The following is a 21,167-nucleotide window of genomic DNA, read 5'->3' as shown; positions in this document are numbered from 1 at the left end:
TGCAAAATATGAATTGACCAGCGATGCACGAAACTAACACAAATGTTTTTGAACTCTGCTCATTTAGGTGACGAAATATAAGTCCGAAACTTAAAAACCAGAGCTTGAATAAATATTGGACAAAATATAACTAAGCAATACAATATATGTACTTATAATTTAATTAAAGGTGATATTAAATAAGTAAAGAGTCTGTAGTCAAAAGATTTATTCGCAATAATAGAACTACAAGTCATTGCCATCGCTCACAAAAAGTACACTTCCAAATGTTGTTTAGGTATAACCATTCGTTCACATTCCCCCCCCTCCAAATTGTAGCCCATCTTTCCAGGGGAGGACCAGGGATGAAGACCTCCTCGCCCTGCCTCCGAAACAAGCGCACAAGCCGCCCCTCTGGAACTGCGTGAATTGCATAATTTTGACTGGCTATGATGTGAAGATATCCATGAAGTGATCACTGGCAAATCAGTTGGGTGTCATCCTGAAGCGTTATGGGGGAAGATGCAGAATCTCTGGTGCAAGGCATTTGATGCAGGAACAAAACTGTAAAAGCAAAAATTAAAAACTAATTACCTGTTAGGTATATCTACAATTAACATTTGAATGGTGCACAACCAAAAGAAACAATATTGCCCTGCTAAGCTTCAAAAAGCGTTAACTTCATGTCATATATTTCCCATTTGGCTACAGTGTTAAATAAAATTTAACTATCGTAGGATTATGTTCTCCAAAATGTTATTTCAAAATTCATGGAAAGACAAAACTTGTTTTGCTAATTTTCTCGACATTGTGGGGGTGAAGTTACCTTTTGGTATTAAGCAGAATACAAGTATATAATAGTTAATGGAGATGTACAGTCACACACATTTGAAAGTATGATATAAACCTTATTAAGAAAAAAATCTGAAGCAGCTGGGAAAGTATTTTTCTTCTCTGAATGAAACAATCTTAAAACCGAGAACTAACTAACTGCCTCTCAAAACTAGTGATGTGTGTTTAGTTGTGGTTCATTACAGAAATATATTAGCATTAGTTTACACTTCTAATTGTAACAAATTTCATTTACATGAACAGAAAAATTGCCACCTCTTTCACATTAAACAAGACAATAAAAATAAAGATATAGTAAAGAATGATTTTTCAGTAAATTTAATTAGCGAAACAAAATGTTTAGCGTAACTATAAATTAAAATTTAAATTGGTCTAACCTCGTTTAAATACTTAAGAAAATTAAATTCCAAAATATATGCTCCGATGATATTAACACACTTAATACAAATTCAGTAATGCAGGTATATTATACAAGGTTTCGTTCACTAATGAATTATGGATTATTTTTTGGAGGAACTCATCTTCAAGTTTAGAATCAATTCGGAAAAACAAAAGCAAGCCATTAGATATTAGCAGGTATAAAGACTAGAGCATCGTGCAAAATATTTAGGAAATTCAAAATATTAATTCTGCTTTCATTATACATATATCAAATGGCATGATACGAGAGGAAAATATTGTGACAAGAAGCTCAATAGAATATACACAACACCCGAAATAAAATACTTCTAAGACAATACTTCACCAGACTAATGCTAGTTCAAGAAGGACCCGAACATATGACAATTAAAATATTCAAGGATCTACAAAATGAGATAAAAGCAGAAATGAACATGAGAAGATTCAAAAACAAATTGAAAAACTATTATTAAATCAGGAATATTAGAGAGTAAGTGAATACTTACAGATTGTAAATCGTATAAAGTTTGTAATTAATTATATTCTTTGTCTTGTAATGAAAGAAGTAACTGTACTGAACCCTCCAAATACTAACGTATATGGTTTATAAGGAGTAATAAATTCAAATTCGAGTGTTCTAGCTTATATCGAACTTCAGAAATTAGTACATAAATATATATTTTTTAAAAAAATAACACTTTTAATGAATCATCAATAATGAGAAACTTACATGGACCTTAGTGTCAAACATGCAAGGTTGTCTCACCTCCACGCCCAGTTGCAATTTGCTGAATTGAATCCTTAGGTGTCCTGCCTTAAAAAAAATGGTAAAATTAATTATCAGAAAAATCTAGGAGACAAATGTTTAATTATAGGGCTGAGCCGATACCTCTTTGAACCAATACCAATCCTCTCACAAATTCCCACAGATACCGATGCTTGAAAATTTTAGAAAAGGAGTTCTAGATATTTATTGCTATTAGTGGGGAGTGTTCCATTCCAAAAAACAGTTTTTTGCTTTAGATTATTCAAAAATTACATCGAAAAATAGCTATTATTCACTTCATATTGGTACAAAATTCGTAGAAACTTCTAATTTTACATAGTTTTCAGGATAATTAGACTGCGCTTAAGTGTCACGTGGCATTTTTGCAGATCCGCGAACGATCAATATACCGGAAAAGTTATCAGCCGGTATAGACAAATAAAATCCAACAGATAACTAACAGGTGCGGCAGTGAAACGGGCGATTTGGCAACCCTGGAAATAGCAAGTTACGCAAGGAATCAGAAAACGGGAGTGGTGCCCTCTGGACAACAAACTTTTGCCATCGACTCTGATATAGGTGTTCAGTTGAGATGGCGTCGTGGACCGATGAACAACACGCTTTTGACTATTAACCTAATCGACATAGGTATCGGCGCAGCCTCATTTAATTATGATCATTCTTCTTGCAACACTAACACAATTACACTAGTAAGGTAAACCGGGGTATTTAGAACCACCAAATTGCTATTTCATTGAAGAAATTCATCAGGAGCTGTTCAAGAAAACGCAAACAGAATGTATTCTGGAATGTATTTTTTCTAGTTTACATTAATGACAATACAAACGAGTAGAAATATAATGCAAAGGCAAGAACAACAATGAATTGAAAGGTAGGTTCTATGGTCCCAATTGCCCCTTTGCTGGGTAATAAGGACCAGCCAATGGGGTATCAAGGACCGGTCCACTTTTGAATGGTACGCCCTTTTTCGAAACGCAATAATCTTGAACTACGTTACACAAGTCTTGTTTGTTGATTCCAAAACCCCACTGAGGAAATAGAATGAAGCACTCCTCTAATTGTGATTCTTCTGCAGCTGTCAGTGTAGTAGACGTCCCAGGATGAGCCTTTAACTTCATACAGCCGCTCAGCAGTTCTTTATGGCGTTTTCGCGCGTCTGCCTTTTGGCTGGTTCCGTTTCCCGGTCTAACTACGCAGCTTACACGCCATTTGTGTGCAGAGTACTATTTACACAAACAAAATAGGATCACAGGCCGTGCACACGGCTGGTGCGTCTGCCGCTTTGCATTTCTTTGCGCTTTTTACGAAATTCTAGCACACGGTCCTTAATGCCCCGTGGTCCTTAATACCCCTGTTTACCTTACATTTGGTATCTGAAATTGGATACTTTGTTTTGCTTGCGATCCCGGGAATCTCTGGAGCAAGACCGCGCAAGAAGAGGAGAGCAAGTGGCGGAGAAGCGGAGTGGTCTTTGCACCACGAAAGTAAAGAGCACACAAAAGTATTGATAATACTGTTAAGCCTTGTTTCCATGTTAATAAAACATTCAAATGCTGACCAAGGTAAAATTTATTGTATCAAAAACATACAGTAAAAACGTAACGTTTGCACCCTCTAACAGGGTCTTCTTCAGGAGAAGATTCACAATAAATTGAAAAAGAATTTATTGTGAATTTTTGTCTGAAGATCCTGTTAGAGGGTAAAAACGTTACGTTTTTAGTGTTATTTTTTATACAATAAATTTTGCCTTGTCAGCACTTTAATGTTTTAAAAGTATTGAGTAAAAGCATTTTTTTAAAATTAAAAAGTGACAAGAAATTTGAGGGGCACGACGTAGGTTTCTCATTAAGGTGCACTTTTATTTCGATTCTGCGAAAGTGTGCTGGAATATTGAAAAATCCTTCGTTGGATTCTAGCCTGTACGTTTCTCCCCACGAGAGAGCAGCTTTTTATGTCGAGGAGCCGGGTTCAAATCCCGGCCTGACCGTGAGTGTCCCTTCATCAATTGCATATCAGCACTCGTCTTCGCGATTAACCAAAAGTAGCAGAAAAGAGTCATAAGATGAACCAAATCAAATATATATATATATGACGATTAACCTAGTTAAATATTATTAAAAATAAATGTATGTGGATTCTCGTATTTGTTACGAAGAATGAAGATATTCCCCGTTTAGCTTTCACTATTTAGAACATTGTTTTGGACCTATTTTTCAACCTACCTATTATCCTTCCGTGTGTTTTGTGAAGTTACATTAAGTAGCATGTTCCTAGAGAGTACTTAGGAAAGTATCAACTCCACAAGCGGCCATCTAAAATTCTACCTTCCACCAGGTCGTGTCGATCTCCCCATTGGCGTATCCATTGGGGTGCAAGAGGACACCCCCAATCTGGAATACGAATGCGAAAATTTTCATTCTATTTATTGTGTTTATTCCCTTTTCAAGAAATATAAAATAAAGCACAGCTCTTTATAGAAAAGTATCGCCCCACCCCCTCCTTCTGTAAAAATGGTTTGTTTGCCCCCTTGGAAAATATCTGGATACGCCCATGTACAATGCAAAATAAGCTCAGTCTAGTTCGCTGCCCTGTTCGACACTCGTTGCACTGACTCACGTGTCTGATTGGGTAAAAATGTACTATTCCACAAACACATGCAACTTCTTCGTTTCGTCACTTTTAACATTCGTACTTACCTATCTGCTTCGCGGAACATTCTTAAAGGTGTATTCACGTTTTTTTGATTAAAGTAATTTCAATTTTACACATTACGAGTACTTCTTTATTTGCGTTGTTTCGTTTACGTAAGACACAGTATGGCGCGTACACCTTCGTAGATCATCGCGCGTCGTGCTGGCGTTTTGTCGATGCGGTGTTGCCAACCTTCGTATCCCAAAAAATACTCGTCACGTGGATTTTTTTTTAAAGTTTGTTCGCATTATTTTACGAACAAAAATTTAACTATGCTTGCCTAACCTAACCTTGCCGGAAATGGTTCGTGGGGCTATCCGTCAATGGTTTGTGGGGATTCCCGTTTTTCAAGTACCCAATTACAAAATCCAGTGGATCTTCCACACCCGGTATGTATTTCACCACGCATCCACGACCCATCATCTTTTCGGAAAACAATGGCGTGGTTGGAAACCCTGCAATCGACAAAACACAAGCACGACACGCGGTAATCTACGAAGGTGTACGCGCCAAAGGCTATTGTGCGTCGGAGAATTATAAAAAAAAAAATAAAAAAAAATCGGTAACGGTTCCGATTGCTTTATGATTTCTCCTAGCACAAAGACTAATTATCGTAGAATTTTGGAAATCATTGTCACACGAAATTTGAACCTTCCTTAAGGTAATGAGCACTGTTTGGACTCGAAAAAAGTTATTTATGTTGAAAAAACAACTTGAAAATTACCTTACGCACTTCTCATGGACAAGATATTCTCCGTCGACAACCGACAGTAAATATCATAGACTAGTGGGAATGAATGTAGAAGTAAATCGGAACCTTAGTAGAATGCGTTTAGGGACTTTATTTTAATGCTAAGGGAACCAAACCTAACCTGCCTAACCTAAGCACGAAAGCATAAACCTTAAGTAATCGCTAAAACTCCGCAGTATGTGTTAACAGACGTACATTGAAATCGAACCATTTAAAAATTGTATTGGTAGCATGATGAAATCGCAATAAAACAAAATGAACTTGGACCCAAAATTTTGTAACCCATCTTGACGCACCCCTTATAAAAGTTGACCCGCCCTCGTTGGGGAAAAAAGGGCGGCAAGAGAAGTTAACGTCTTTTCTGGGGAACGGTTGATGTGCGTTGCAGAGAAGACAGTCCGAGTCAAGCAAGGATCCGTGTTACGTTGGTTATTGGTTTCGCGGGCTGTGAAAAACTGTAAGTGAACTAACGGCCATGATCTCAGCCGGAAAGAGAGATAGTGTCTAAAGAATAAACTGTGAGTGAACTAGCGGCCTGTGCAGTATCTCTACCAGAACCTGAGAAAAGGTTACTAAAGAAGAGAGGCTACATGTTTATTATGAACCAACGACAGGAGGATTAGAAGATTGAAGACGTCGAACTCGGTGTCATCAAGATTTGTGCTTTCCCCCCAACTCCCCCTAAGTGTTGAACGTTAGTGTTTTTAGCGTGTTTATCGCCAAGTGAATTGAATACCTAAGCAGTTACATCGAAGACGTAAGTACTCAGTGAAGTAACCACTAAGTTTGGTCTAATATCTCAACAAATTCACACCGGAAACTGACTAATCTGTGTATTCCGGAATAGTTTGTAAACCGCAGAATTCAGGTGCCTGTGCCTTTAATAAATATTAATACTGTATTTTGTGGTGTATAAATACTTAGATACTTAAATATAAAAATTCACTGCTAATCTCCTTTTGTGTTATTGACGTTGTACGATGGCAGAATAAAAATTGCACTAGTAAAAGCAAAGGAAAAAACGTTATAATTTAAAGAGATTCGTACCACCAGCTATGTGCCTTCACCAAGTATCGAACCCGGGAAATCTTGATTACAAGATAACGTTGCCATTACGCTATCAGGAAGGCACAATGTAATAAGTAATACACAGGGTAGTGTGGTGTTTGTAAAGGGTATGAGGGAGAGTTCCCAATTTTTAATACTGCACCTCTCCCTCTTATTGCAAATTTTTAGGACATTGGAGGATGGGGTATATATAATACACTTTTAATAAATTTACTAAATTTAATTTAAATTTAAAATTCTAAATATGGGCGAAGGTTTAAATATGGGTTTTGGAGTTATCAGCGCTCCCGGGTGCTGCAGCCTGAAGGAGGCTATGGGAACTGGTTATCTGTCAAGGACAAAGACTGCGGCGCCAATTCGCAAGAGAAACTGGTGGTTAGTTTCGACCTTGGACGCTGTTATAGAATTGCGACCTCCGAAAACTTTTTGCAGCTCAGCGTTTTCTGAATTCTCATCTGCTTTGTATATGTTATGATATTAGCGGTACATAAAACAAATGTGGGCTTTAATAATGGCATGATTTGTTTGTGAAATATGTACCACAGAGAGCCAAAATAAATTGAAGAAGAAAAATAGCGTAATGGTCTAAATATGGGCTATAACATGAGGTCTAATGTTGAGATCACATTTTCAACAAACATTTGGATGTTTTTCTTAATTTCGATTTTTCCCATTCCGCGTGATTTTAAAAACAACAGATTATTCATAAATATGGATTTTATAATGTTTTAGCGATAAATGACTGTTTCTTTAAATTTTAATTGCTTTTTGTGATATTGCCACTAGTAGCCCATATTTAGACCACAATTTTGAAATAATCAATTTACAATTTTTTGGAAATTGTTTTTTTTAAGAAAAATGGAGACCTTCTATACTTTAGCATGGTATTACATTTAAGTATATATTTCATAGATGCATTTTAAAGGTAGGTGCTTGATATAAGTATTATTTTTTTTCCTCCGAAAATGACAACATGAAAGGGGGGGGGGCATATTTAGACCTTTTCCTCTACCGGTACCATTTTCCCGTAAGTAACAATGAAAATTAATTGCTCCTATTAACAAAGGGAAATATAAATACGTACTAGCATACGATTATGCAAATACACCACGTAATTTTAGTAGAATAGCTCTTGAATAACTTTGCATCAATACAGTTTGTGTCACCATAGCAAACTGTCTTTGGAAGAGTACTCGAACCTTTCTTCCCAGAGGAAAAAAGCACTGTCAGCATGGTGCGGGAGAAATTTCCGGGTGAGGGGGGGAGTAGCGTCAGAAAAAAAACGACCGTATAAACAGACTCTCAAGAAACTTCCAGGAGACACGTATTGCGAACGAGAACATTTTTAACAATACGACATCTTTCCAAATGCAATGTAAATTTGATAGCATTCCAATACTTTCACGGGACGACGCAACATTTACTACTTTCAAACTTTTTACTACTTTGACTATTCTGGCCTCAGCCGCAATTGTCACGTTTGCCTAGTCTATTCTACGATACGCCAATACTTCTATATCAGTGGACAAATAAAGAAGTTATCAGATAAGACAAACGCACATGATTCGTTAAATTGATAGAAACGTATTTGTGAATAAGTTTACAAACAAAACGCATACTTACAAGATATACAATAGTCTGCTTCATGCTACGCCAAGAACCCAAATGCCGGTTAAGTCAAATGCAGAGCGCCAACAGTCTGCACGCGTTGCAACCAGAGTGCGCTCGGAACACTGCTGTCACCTGTTGAGCCAATGACGAACTAACCCAGCAGAAGCGATAATATTCGGTAAATAGTGTGACTCCAAACGTTGGCAAAACAACAAAACAAAGACCCATAAGAGTAGATATATACGTATATTGAAATCCTAGATACCATTCTTTTTAAATGGTGGTAAACTACGCGCAAACTATTTATTTACAATGTGTCATAATATCTAAATCTGATAAGACACATTATATTTGGCGCAAACATATATCTTTCTCTCTTGTGGGTGTGGGATAAATTGTAGTAAAATTTAGACTTCATCTAAATTTCACCCATACCAGTAGTGTGTACAGGATTTATTACCATAAATAATCTATGCTGTGAGAAAGGTTATCCCTGTTAGAATTTGATTCCGATCTCAAAAGCAGAAAACAGTGGCAATGGGACTCGACGAGATAACCACACGCTCGTGTGATTTAATTTTTGTTATTTATCGTCACCTTCTACTACTTTTGGCTAATCGTGACGATCAGGATGTCACGATATGGCAAAGTTGGTGAAGGGACACTCACATGGACTACAGATTTACCTCACATAGGAAAATATTGTATACTTCCACATTATTTAATATATTTGATTCCTGAGCCATACCGGGAAATTGTTGAACTACAAATTATTATTTACCTCATTTTGGAAAAGATTAGATACTCCATGTTAAAACAGTGATTTTAATATAGTTGATTTCAGCGTCATCATCGGGAAATGGCTGAACTATAGATTATTTACGTCCCATGGGAAAAGATTGGATACCCCCATGTTAAAAGAGTGATTTTAATATATTTGATTTCAACGCCATAATCGGGAAATAGCTGAACTACAGATTATTATTTACCTCCCTTAGGAAAAGATTGGATACCTCCATTTTAAAAGCGAGATTTTAGTTTATTTGATTTCAGCGCCATCATCGTGAAATTGCTGAACTACGCATTACTTACCTCCCTTGGGCAAAAATTAGATACCGCCATGTTAAAACCACGATTTCAATACATGTGATTTCAGCGCCATCATCGGGAAATGGTTGAACTACAGATTTACGTCCCATGGGAAAAGATTGGATACCTCCACGTTAGAAGCGTAATTTTAATATATTTGATTCCAGCGCCATCATCGGGAAATTGTTGAACTACAAATAATTGGGAATTGGCTCAAACATAGATTACTTACCTCCCTCTGGGAAAGGATACATACCAACAAACTACATGCATACCATACCAAAGAGATGTACATGATTTGTAGTTCAGCTATTTCCCGATGTTGGCGCTGAAATCAAATATACTAAAATCTCGCTTTGGAAATGGAAGTATCCAATCTTTTCCTAAGAGAGGTAAGTAATAATCTGTAGTTCAGCTATTTCCCGATGATAGCGCTGGAATCAAATACATTAAAATTGAACTTTTAAGGAGGTCTCCAATCTCTTCCAAAGAGAGGTAAAGCCGGCTTTAGACGAAAGTATTTCCTATAACATTTTTGCTAGCATAAATGTAAATGTAAATGCTTCCAAAAATCTTATAACAAATAGTACTTTACACGAAAGCATTTTATGGAACATTTCGGTTAGCTGTTTCAATTACAATGTACAATACATACATCATGAAAGGCACGTCGAGTTACACTGTCAATGCCGTGTGCACGGTGTTTACAATTGAAAAAGCTAAAATATTATTCCATACGTGTACAGTAAACGTTGTAAAGTATATATTTAATTAGCGCCATTCTTCTCTACCTAAAAGCATTTAATACGAAGCGATATTCCTCTCGGTGGAATAGTTATCGTCGTTTAAAAGTGTAAAGTGATACGTTGTTTACATCTCACGCTACCGTCATTTCATTTGCACTCGTGACCATCAGCTCGCTTCTGATTGGTTATGCTACGAAAAATGCTACGGAAATAGAGCCGGTTCTATCCTTGAGAAATGCCATGAAATATGACATGGCATCTGTAATGCCATAACATTTCTCACTTTACACGGTAGCTTTTTGGTCATGGCATAAATGTTAAGAAAAATGCTAAGGAAAATGCTTTCGTCTAAAGCTGGCCTAAATAATATGTAGTTCAGCTATTTTCCGATGATGGCGCTGAAATCAAATATACTAAAATTACGCGTTTTACATAGAGTATCCGATCTTTTCCAAAGAGAGGTAAATAATCTGTAGTTCAGCTATGTCCCGATGATGGCCATGAAAACAAATGTATTAAAATCACGCTTTTAACATGGAGGTCTCCACTCTTTTTCAAGGAAGGTACATAATCTGTAGTTCAGCAATCTTCCGATGATGGCGCTAAAATCAAATATTTTAAAATTACGCTTATAACATGGAGGTATTCAATCTTTTCCAAAGGGAGGTAAATAATCTGTAGTTCAGCTATGTCCCGATGATGGCCATGAAAACAAATGTATTAAAATCACGCTTTTAACATGGAGGTCTCCACTCTTTTTCAAGGAAGGTACATAATCTGTAGTCCAGCAATCTTCCGATGATGGCACTGGCTTTTAACATGGAGATATCTAATATTTTCCCAAGGAAGGTAAATAATCTTTAGTTTTGCCATTTCCCGATGATGGAAATTTCCAAAAAAAATATTTTAAAAAGCCCAGTTGTGCTGGATAATCATTCGTGTGGTGGATCGAGTTGAAAGTATAGATTACTTACCTAGCATATGATAATAATAATAGTCATAATGATAATAAATTTGAATAAATTGGGTTATTAGTTTATAATAATAATTATAAGCATATTACTACTACTACTACTTATTATTATTAAAGTTTTATCATTGGGCTGACCTCCAATAAATATTTCTGGCAACGCGAATGGATCTAAATACTTAGCCCCAGAGAAGAATTTGTGGTTGCGCCTCTTAACTCCTTCTACCCCCTTCCCTCCATATACGTATATATTATATATATACACACTATGTTGCCATTCGTCACCGGACACCCCATACCAGGACGTTAATCCGGTCGCAGCAGCACACATCATTATCGTGTAGGGCCACCATTCGCCACAATGACGTCCGCAACCCTTCGAGGAAGACTTTCCACCAATTTGCGATACGTGTCGACGGGAATCTTGCCCCATTCCTCCTGCCAAGCGGCTAACAGCACAGTGGTGTTTTTTGAGCTCTCAAACGGCGCTCCACCTCGTCCCAAAGGTGTTCAATGGGGTTGATATCTGGACTTTGGGCTGGCCAATCAAGTTTTTGCACACCCATGTCCTCGAACCACGTGTTGATAATGCCTGCCGTATGACATGGCACATTGCGTGCTGAAACAGGTATGGGCCAATACCGAATTGTTCCCATAATGTCGGTAGCACGGAATTGTCCAGAACTTTTTGGTATGCATCGGCATTCATGTTTCCCTGAACTAAAACAAGAGGACCAAGACCATACCACGAAAAGCAGGACCATCCCATCGGGTCGCATTGCTGGCTGTGATATGCAGCTTGTGAACTGCTGCGCGACCATGAAAACCAAGTGCGACGATCTCCCGGCGAACAGTACGATCACTTGCAGCACTACTGGAAGCCGATCGAAACTCCTGTGCCACCATCTGTAACGACGCCTTTCGGTTTGACTTCACCACATGTTTCAAGCATCGACGGTCACGATCTGTTAATATTTTCGGTTTACTGGGTCTGGGTTGGCATGTCATAACCCCCTCTCGCTTCCACTTCACGATAACATCACTCACTGTCGACCGGGGTATCTGAAATTCGTTGGAAATCTCACGGGTCGAAAGCCCAAACCTGTTGGCTCCAATGATCATCCCTCTTTCCGCCTCAACTCAGTTTGCGTCGTCTGTCCATATTGACTGCTGTAGCTGGTATGAGTGTATTCTCAACCAGAAACGCCTTTTATAGGTTGTATGACGTGTACAGACGATCCCAAGCACTTTTTGAGGGGTGTCCGGTGCGAATGGCAACATGTATATATATATAGATATACATACACACTAGGGTGTATCGAAAAAAACTTTTTTTCGAAATGTTAAGGTGGCTAGTGGGGAAAAGTGGCCATTTGTGATCAAAAACACGTCTGATTTTTTTCAGATTTTTTGGAGGTCGTTTAGGTGGCGCGCATCGACCTTGAAGTTTTGATAGTGATTTGGTTATGCAACACGCACAACAATTTCACAGAAATGTCATTATTTGGCTATTTCATGTGTTTTTTTCTGCATTATGGTCGTTTATTGTTTTGTTTATGGCAAATATGTTACATTCGTGCCTTAGGGGTGGTTTCCTATGCTGTTTGCATATGCTTTTGGTCAAAAATTGTCAATTTGAGGCTAAAAACTCCATTTTTTCTATTGATGGTTTCCAATTGGTTTCGACTGTGTTTTATTCGAAGGTTTTCCGATATAAAAGACTAAATAAAATATTTTGGCTTTCTAATTGCTAACAGTTCCTCAATTACTGTCCAGCGCTTCGCTTATTTTCATAGCTTATTATGCTTTGAAAATAACCCAGAGCTCACCACGAGGAGGTGGCTGGACTGCGAGCTCCACCCACCCAAATGATGTTGGCAAACATAATTTTACTAAGGGGCAGGCCAAGATTTTCTTCTAGTTTTCTCCTTGAATTTTATAGTCACTTTTTGTTCGAAATGTCGGCATATGTTCTCTAGATTCGAATTTCGCTTTGATGTAGCCATCACGTGCGCTGGCGCCGAAAAGGGAAGAAGCAGCCTCTGTGATAATTTTCACAAGTCGCTCCACTCCTTGTGTGTGGCAGGGAAAGTCTTGAATTTCCGCTATATTTTTGTTTATATTGTAGTCATCTACTTCTTCATTTGTAACATTATTGGCCAACGTAGGCTCGTGGAGGGAGCATGAAGCCCAATCAACCATGTCATAGTATTGGTCTGCATTAAAATTGATGGTTGGTAAAACAAAAGTGCGAATTCTTTTGCCTTTCTTTCAATCCTCTTGCTTTCTTAATTCTTTGCCAACCAAAACTTCTTATTTCTGGGATTTTGTCGGTTATTAAAGCCAGCAGGAGATTTTCAGGATGGGCCAAGAATGCGTTTTGTTGAATGACCCTATTAATCAGATCTCTCAAGTGGTGTGGGAGAAATCGGGACAAGTGGATCAAATTCCAAAGGTGTCGGGCTCCGTCAGTTATCGATGGTTCCTTCTTGATCCCAAACCACACCGGTGCGTACACCTTCATTATGTAGTATGTGGAATTTGATCTACTTGTCCCGCCAGCGTACGTGATGGCTACATCAAAGCGAAATTCGAAACTAGAGAACATATGCCGACATTTCGAACAAAAAGTGACTATAAAATTCAAGGAGAAAACTAGAAGAAAATCTTGGCCTGCCCCTTAGTAAAATTATGTTTGCCAACATCATTTGGGTGGGTGGAGCTCGCAGTCCAGCCACCTCCTCGTGGTGAGCTCTGGGTTATTTTCAAAGCATAATAAGCTATGAAAATAAGCGAAGCGCTGGACAGTAATTGAGGAACTGTTAGCAATTAGAAAGCCAAAATATTTTATTTAGTCTTTTATATCGGAAAACCTTCGAATAAAACACAGTCGAAACCAATTGGAAACCATCAATAGAAAAAATGGAGTTTTTAGCCTCAAATTGACAATTTTTGACCAAAAGCATATGCAAACAGCATAGGAAACCACCCCTAAGGCACGAATGTAACATATTTGCCATAAACAAAACAATAAACGACCATAATGCAGAAAAAAACACATGAAATAGCCAAATAATGACATTTCTGTGAAATTGTTGTGCGTGTTGCACAACCAAATCACTATCAAAACTTCAAGGTCGATGCGCGCCACCTAAACGACCTCCAAAAAATCTGAAAAAAATCAGACGTGTTTTTGATCACAAATGGCCACTTTTCCGCACTAGCCACCTTAACATTTCGAAAAAAAGTTTTTTTCGATACACCCTAATACACACAAATACACAGTGTGTTGTCTTTTAAAAGTCCTGCAGGATTCTAAAAATGTAAACATAATGGTTTGATAGAGAAAATTCTGACATCCCCCCCCCACCCAAATGAAAACCTGTCTACGTCCCTGCTCACAAAGAATACCCCTGCTTCAGGCCAGGATACCAACCTGGGACTTCTGGTCTCGTAGCACACTGTGTTAACCACTCTGCCACGGAGGTCGGCTATCTCCTGTTAGAAGAAAACAGCCTGCAAAGGAAGTTCCTAATGATATATTCTCCTTCTCTTTCAAACACACAATTTAACGTTTCTCAAGTTATTAGACAATTTAGAACATGCCACATGACTACAGTTATATTAGATATATATTAAACTTATTACGTAAGAGTTACATCAGGACATAAAATAATGTTCAAAAATAGGAACACAGAAACTTGTAAAAAAAAGAGGCGAAAACGACCTAGATGGTGGATTAGAAGTTTTCTAGCGAAAAGAAATTCGGAAGGAGCGTATAACTCGTTGATGAGAGACTTACGTCTTCAAAGTGGATACGAAAACTTTGTAAGAATGACTGTAAGTGATTTTGCATTGTTATTAAATCTTGTTCGACCACAGATTGTAGTCGCGTCGTCTGTTTCTACTCTAGTGCGCATGCCCCAGGAACTTGCTGCAGGCTGTTTCCATTGTCCGCGGCGCATGTTGTGCGTCTTAATCGTTTGGGACAATTTTGTCCCCGGCACTTGCGCCGCGGCATGTTGCAGACAGTTTCCATTTCAACAAATGCTTGGCACATGCAGCGTCGCATGCCGCGCGTCATGCTGCGCGGCAAATTTGTGGTAATAGAAACGAGGATTTACATAGTTTTTTTTTTACTGGTCAACTACAGTGCGGGGAAGGAACAATTGATGCTACTTCCTGACTACATTTGTTACCAGTAGCTGCCTTGTTCCCTGACTGAAGTACGAGAAAAATGGGTAACAAAAACAAAAATACAACATTTGACGAACGGCAGCTATTTATTTTTACCGTACCTAACCAAAGGGTACAGGGAAATTGAAAATGTTAAGTACATGTAAGCGTACCGTGGGGGACGCAATAAAACGTAATGAAAAGCAAAATGAGGTAGATTCAGTATCTCAGAAAATTCAACCAAGAGAAATAGGAGAACGAAATGAACGAGCTTCAGTATAAAAAATCAAGACCCTTTCCTCATCCCCACTCCCTTTCCAAACCAAGGGCTCCGAAAGCAGCTGTGCAACTTGGAGCAGGCATTGGGACTGCTGTACGGTTCAGTAGCGATTCGTCCGAAAGCGAAATTTCTAGAAAAATGCTGCAGTTCGTCTGCGATGGTTTAATGAGTTGCGTTTCGTCCGAGCCTGGCTGATGATGAGTCACACCTTGACTAACCGGTGGCAGCGGTGGAATTGGTGACCAGGATACCTCGGTTTACAACTTTTAAAACTACATTGCATAGACAGCGGAGTGCAGCACAGGGAGTGCACACTCAGACAAATTGTCGAGAGAGAGGTCCCGGGTTCGATACCCGGTGGAGGCACAAGTGGTTCGGATCCCACTTTAAACTGTAGCTCCAATCCCGATTAGCCTTATGTGCATAAAGTGGACTTAAAACAACAAATCAAATCAAAACAAATCGTCGAGAGGAAGTGAACTTGGATCTAGAAATTTTAGTCATGGCAGATGGCAACACTTTCTTACTATCTGACAACTATGAAGGTGAGATTTGCAATTTCCAGAGGGAAAGAAATATTAAAACAACAAAAAAATATTTTCTTGGATGGAGCATTTAAGAGTGTTAGCAAGAGTTTGCTTCATTAAACACTATTAGGATGGTAGCCCTCCGACGAAACGCTACTTGGTCAGGTAACCGTAAGTTGCCTGTTCCTGGAATTCGGACGCGAAACGCTACGCCACGTGCTGTACACCTGGCGGTTCAGAAAGCGAAGATGAGCATGAGCGACGAATGCTGAAACTGATGAAGCGACACTCACAGAGAACACTCAAGCGCAGGTCGGTATTCGAAACCGGGACCCCTGGCGTCGTAGCGCGCTGTGCTAACCACTCTGCCACGTAATATTTTTTTTTATTATTTACTCATTTTTAGCTACTTCCTTTTAAACTAACTAACTAACTAACTCTATAGCTTTTTTAAACCCTAAGGTTCATGGCTGCAGCAACACAGGCCTTCCATCTGTCCCTATCTTGAGCAAGATCTATATACTCTTTTCCATCCCTACCGATTTCCTTTAGGTCCATCTCAACGTTGTCCCTCCATATTCGTCTTGGCCTTCCTACAGGTCTCTTACCATCAGGTTTCCCAACAAGAAGCCTATAAACTCCTCTTTCCTCTCCCATTCGTGCCACATGGCCTGCCCACCTAAGTCTTCTTGCTTTAATTAGTCTAATAACATCTGGACATGAATACAAATTATGTAACCTTCTCCACTTACCTGTCTCCTCATCCCTTTTAGGTCCAAAAATTTTCCTAAGAACCTTATTTTCAAATACTCTCAATTTATGTTCTTCTTTCAATGTAAGGGACCAAGTTTCACACCCATATAATACGAGCACTACATACAAAATTACTGTTTTGTATATTTTAACTTTTAGTTTCTTAGATATTATACTAGAAGCAAAAGTTTATGAAGAGAGAAGTAACATGCATTTCCTGAATTAAGCCTACTTTTTGTTTCCTCTTTAATATAATTTTCATTAGTTAATATTACTCCTAAGTATTTGAATTTGGAAACTGGTTCAAACGAGTTGTTATCAATAATTAGATTTTGATTATTACCTAACCCTTGGTTTCGGCCTGTAAGCATATATTTAGTTTTCTCTTTGTTAACTTCCAAACCTATGTGTTTAGCAGTTTTGAAAAGTATTTTAGCATTATTCTTAATTGTATTTATATCATCCCCTAATAAGTCTACATCATCTGCATATGCTAACAACTGAGTCACACCATTTAATTTTAGTCCTTCGTTAGATTCTTTTACCTTCCTAACAGCATATTCTAAGGCAAAATTAAAGAGCAATGGAGATAATGCATCTCCTTGTTTTAACCCATCATGAATTGTAAATTTGTCAGACACATTAATACCCACACGAATTTTACTTTCTGTTTCACTGGTGCATATTTTTATCATATTAACAAGCTTCTTAGGTATTCCAAACTCGACTAATATGGTATATCATTTATCTCTTTTGACCGAATCATATGCTTTTTTTTAAATCAATGAATAGCTGATGGACATTTTGATTATATTCCCACTTTTTTCAAGTGACTTCCTTTTACCTACGCTAAAAAAATAAATTAAAAAAATTAATATTAGTCTTTTTTTCAACATGTGCATTGAGAATGTAAATGATCTGTCCATTTTTCATTTTGTCAGGAAACCTTTAAAGTTTGATATTATAGTTATTGGACCTTTGTCGCCATTGTACTGAAGGTTTACATCATTGCAAAGGTTGATATATCTATCTACCAGATAGAACACTGGAATTGAATAAGATTAGGTAGTTGTTCTGTAATGGAGATAACACAATTCCATTATAACTTTGTCATTCGGTAAAATAATCGATTACTTTGATTTCACTATTATTCAAAATGTATCTATCTGTTAAAAGCAAAAGTAAGAACCGAAGTCCACCATGCCAGCAACACTACTACTTCTAAGCAGCTCCCACAAGTGACTGAGGTTAGAATGAAAGTTTGTCTTGTTTTAAGTTCACTTGTATGCACAGATAGGCTAATTGGGAGTGGACCTACAGTTTAAAGTGGGAAATGAACCACTGTGCCTCCACCAGGAATCGAACCCGGCTAGAATGCAAGTGGTTTCTCATACTCAAATGGCAATTGTAGTTGATTGAGGGAAATTGTAGGCTGCAATTGTTTCATCTCTTATCGTACGATGTCTACATACAAGCAATTTGGTATATTGAGTGTGTTTTTCGTTCATCTACGCAATATGGCAGCAGCCACGAGAATGCAAACTCACGACAGGCACACAAATTTGGAAGTAGTAAATACTGTATAGATGAATGAACAGGGCAAAATTTTAAATTAACACACAAGTATTGCTTTCGAATATCTTAGCATGCTGTGGAGCAAATTGTGGTTTTGCATTAAAGGGAAGACACGCGAATACCACTACTCACTCGTGCATGCAATGATCGAAGTGGAAGTTTGTAGCTAGGGTGGAACGGGCCTTGGAAATCGGTCGGGAAGTTGTTTGTTATTGTTTCACATAATTTGTAGGTAGTCCCACGTAGTCTGAGAAACAGAAAAGTCACACATACAACAACCTTGCTTGCAGGCCACGGATAATAATCCTCATGGGTAAGAAAGTGTAGCTTTCCTGGCGAGGTGTTCTCGGCTTGCGAGCCAGCTTAAATCGGCGTTAGCGTCCAATGTTTCGAGCGCATACATTGCTCCCATCATAAGGTAGAGAGCATCCTGCTTAGAGCAATGTATGCGCTCCAAACGTTGAACGCTAACGCCGATATAACCTGGCTCGCAAGCCGAGAATACTGTTCGAATCTCCACAGGCATATAATAAAAATGTATCATACCCAAATGACACATCTGGTGTAATGCCTAACGTGCCAAATTTTGGAAAATAGGAGCTGATAGCGTGTGTGAGAACCAGAGGGACTTAACTCCAATTTATCAAATTTATAGGAGAGGAAATAATGTATTCTTAGGAATATGACTCTTAAACGTGACTCCGCCTTACAGATAAGAATTAGAAGTGGAAAAATGTCGATTTACTCCAAATACTCTTCAGAGGATTTTTTCTAACAAAACTGAAAACAGCATTATTGTAGTTACGTTCCTCTGATTCCCGTAGGACGATAGGTGAAATACATTTCATGAGTAATGTTTAAAAGAAGTTGTGTTAAGATGTCAAACATGTAGCCCACAGACATGCTGTATGAAGAAAGCATAGAGGATAAGCTCCAATCACACTTAATCTAGGCTCACAACAAAGATAGCGGCTGAGTGACCATGCGTAATGAAAAGCAAAGAAAACAGTTAATCATTGGAAGAAACAATGAGTTTCATGTTTAAGATCATTCTATCATATGTATAATTAATGCAGTTGCTTATAGAAATAAAAATGGTCCAAAATGCTTCAAAGTAATTTAAAATATGAGGCGTTGCGGATACGAAGGGCGAACTCAAAAAAGTTCATTGTGAGGGAATTGCGTTTCAAGTTACCAGACACAGTGCGAACTCCATAAAAAACTTTGAAAATCACGCATGAAACATTCCGATCTACTGTTACCAAGTTTTTGTGGAGCTAGAACTGTGCCTGACAACTTGAAACCCATTTCCCTCACAATGTACGTTTGTTGAGTTCGCCCTTCGTATCCGCAATGCCTCACATCGTCTCTAGGAAAAAACATTCAAACTAAAAACCACGATTTTCATACTAAATAGAAGGCATTTTCACCACATACTTGAAAATAGTTTGAGAAAATCTAAAATAAGAGGAATTCCTATCCCTGTTCTCGTGTTGATATTTCCTGGCAAATAAGAGGCTGTCGCGGTCTATTGCCGCGCTATGCATTGAAGAAACAATGCTTTCTAACGACCGCCATGTTAGGCAGATTTCAGTTGTATATTGGCATTTATCTTATTCGTATATTTTCAAGTTAAGAACTTGGATTAAATTATTTATAGTTAATTGTTTTTATAATTCATGTATATATTACGTTTTTTTTATATTTTATAATATTATTCGCGTATTTTTGCAACATTTATTCAGAATTTATAGGCTAATGATTATCCCAAATAATATATGCAACGTTTTCATTGTTTCTGAAGCACAAGGTAAATACATTTCTTCTTAATATCGATTTTTGTTCAACAATGTACAAGATTGAAGTAATTTGTCTTCGTTATAAACTAAATCTTTATTTAATCATTTTTTTATGTACAAGGGCAAATATGATTTATTTGATAAAATCAGTTTAGTTATTTCTATATAGTTTAATATTGTAATATTATAGCAAAGTATTTCTCCCTCGTTTTCAATAAAATATCGTATTCCTATTGGCTGTTTATGTTAGGAGTGGGGGAACCACGCTTCGTGTTCTTGGCGATGTAAAAACTTCCACGTTGGCATTTTTAATTGTTGCCAACCTGAACTTTAGCTTACTATCGCTAATTAACATTGATGTGTTATATAAATTATCAGTCTTTCTTGTGTTATTTTATGTTATGAGTTTGTATTGTAAGTTAGAACAATCTGTTATGCTGCGCCTCGCGCTTGAGGTAGCAGTTGAGGTCTTGCTATTAACTGTGAAGGCGGTGCGCGGACTCTCGTGTTAAATAAATTGCCTATGACTGCCTGCGAGCGTGCATGACCCAATAAATTATAACTTTTAACTTGTTCGAATCGGTATGTACGCGCGCGATTCGTGATTAAAGATTTTGGACATTTTAATTATAAAGTATTTGGAATTTTATTTACTGTCACGTGTCGCAATTCGGTGGTTTTCTTCCTGGAGGAAGGGTGGATCGTCTTAATCCCGATCCCTGGGTGAGAACCAGGCCCGTAGCCAGGAATTGTTTGTAGGGGGGGCAAAGTCAATCCCAGAGAGGGCATATTTTTAATATATTGTCTCGCATTGGCGGATATAGCAGGGTACACAGAGGCACTTGCCCCCTCCCCCAAAAGAGATAAATAACAGAAATGGGATGATATCTTAAAACTGCAACAAACAAACAAACAAAAAATAATAATCGAGCAATCAAATAGCAATATTTCGATAATGACCTTTCCAGATTGCCAAAGAATATAAAGTTTAACATAAACAGACTAATAGGGACTGTATCTACTTGATATTTGCAGGTCGATAATGTTAATAGACGATTAATATGTACCAACAACTTTGGGTCTCTCTGCAAGACTAATTAAGGGAGACCTTTAT

General features: G+C 37.9%; 1 long non-coding RNA gene across 1 annotated transcript; it reads right to left on the bottom strand.

Moving 5' to 3' along the window:
• Positions 1-205: 205 nt before the first annotated feature.
• LOC145987320 (uncharacterized) lies at positions 206-8,273 on the bottom strand. Its single transcript, XR_014441651.1, has 3 exons — positions 8,151-8,273; positions 1,961-2,044; positions 206-543 (listed from the first exon to the last, which is right to left on the bottom strand). It is a non-coding gene; the product is annotated as an uncharacterized LOC145987320 (long non-coding RNA).
• Between the last annotated feature and the right edge of the window lie 12,894 nt (positions 8,274-21,167).

This window comes from Lepisma saccharinum, chromosome 4 (genome assembly GCF_977018435.1).
Source record: "Lepisma saccharinum chromosome 4, izLepSacc3.1, whole genome shotgun sequence".
Lineage (NCBI taxonomy): Eukaryota > Metazoa > Arthropoda > Insecta > Zygentoma > Lepismatidae > Lepisma > Lepisma saccharinum.
The sequence above is the reverse complement of the archived record's forward strand: the minus strand, read 5'-3'. Positions and strand labels throughout refer to the sequence as shown.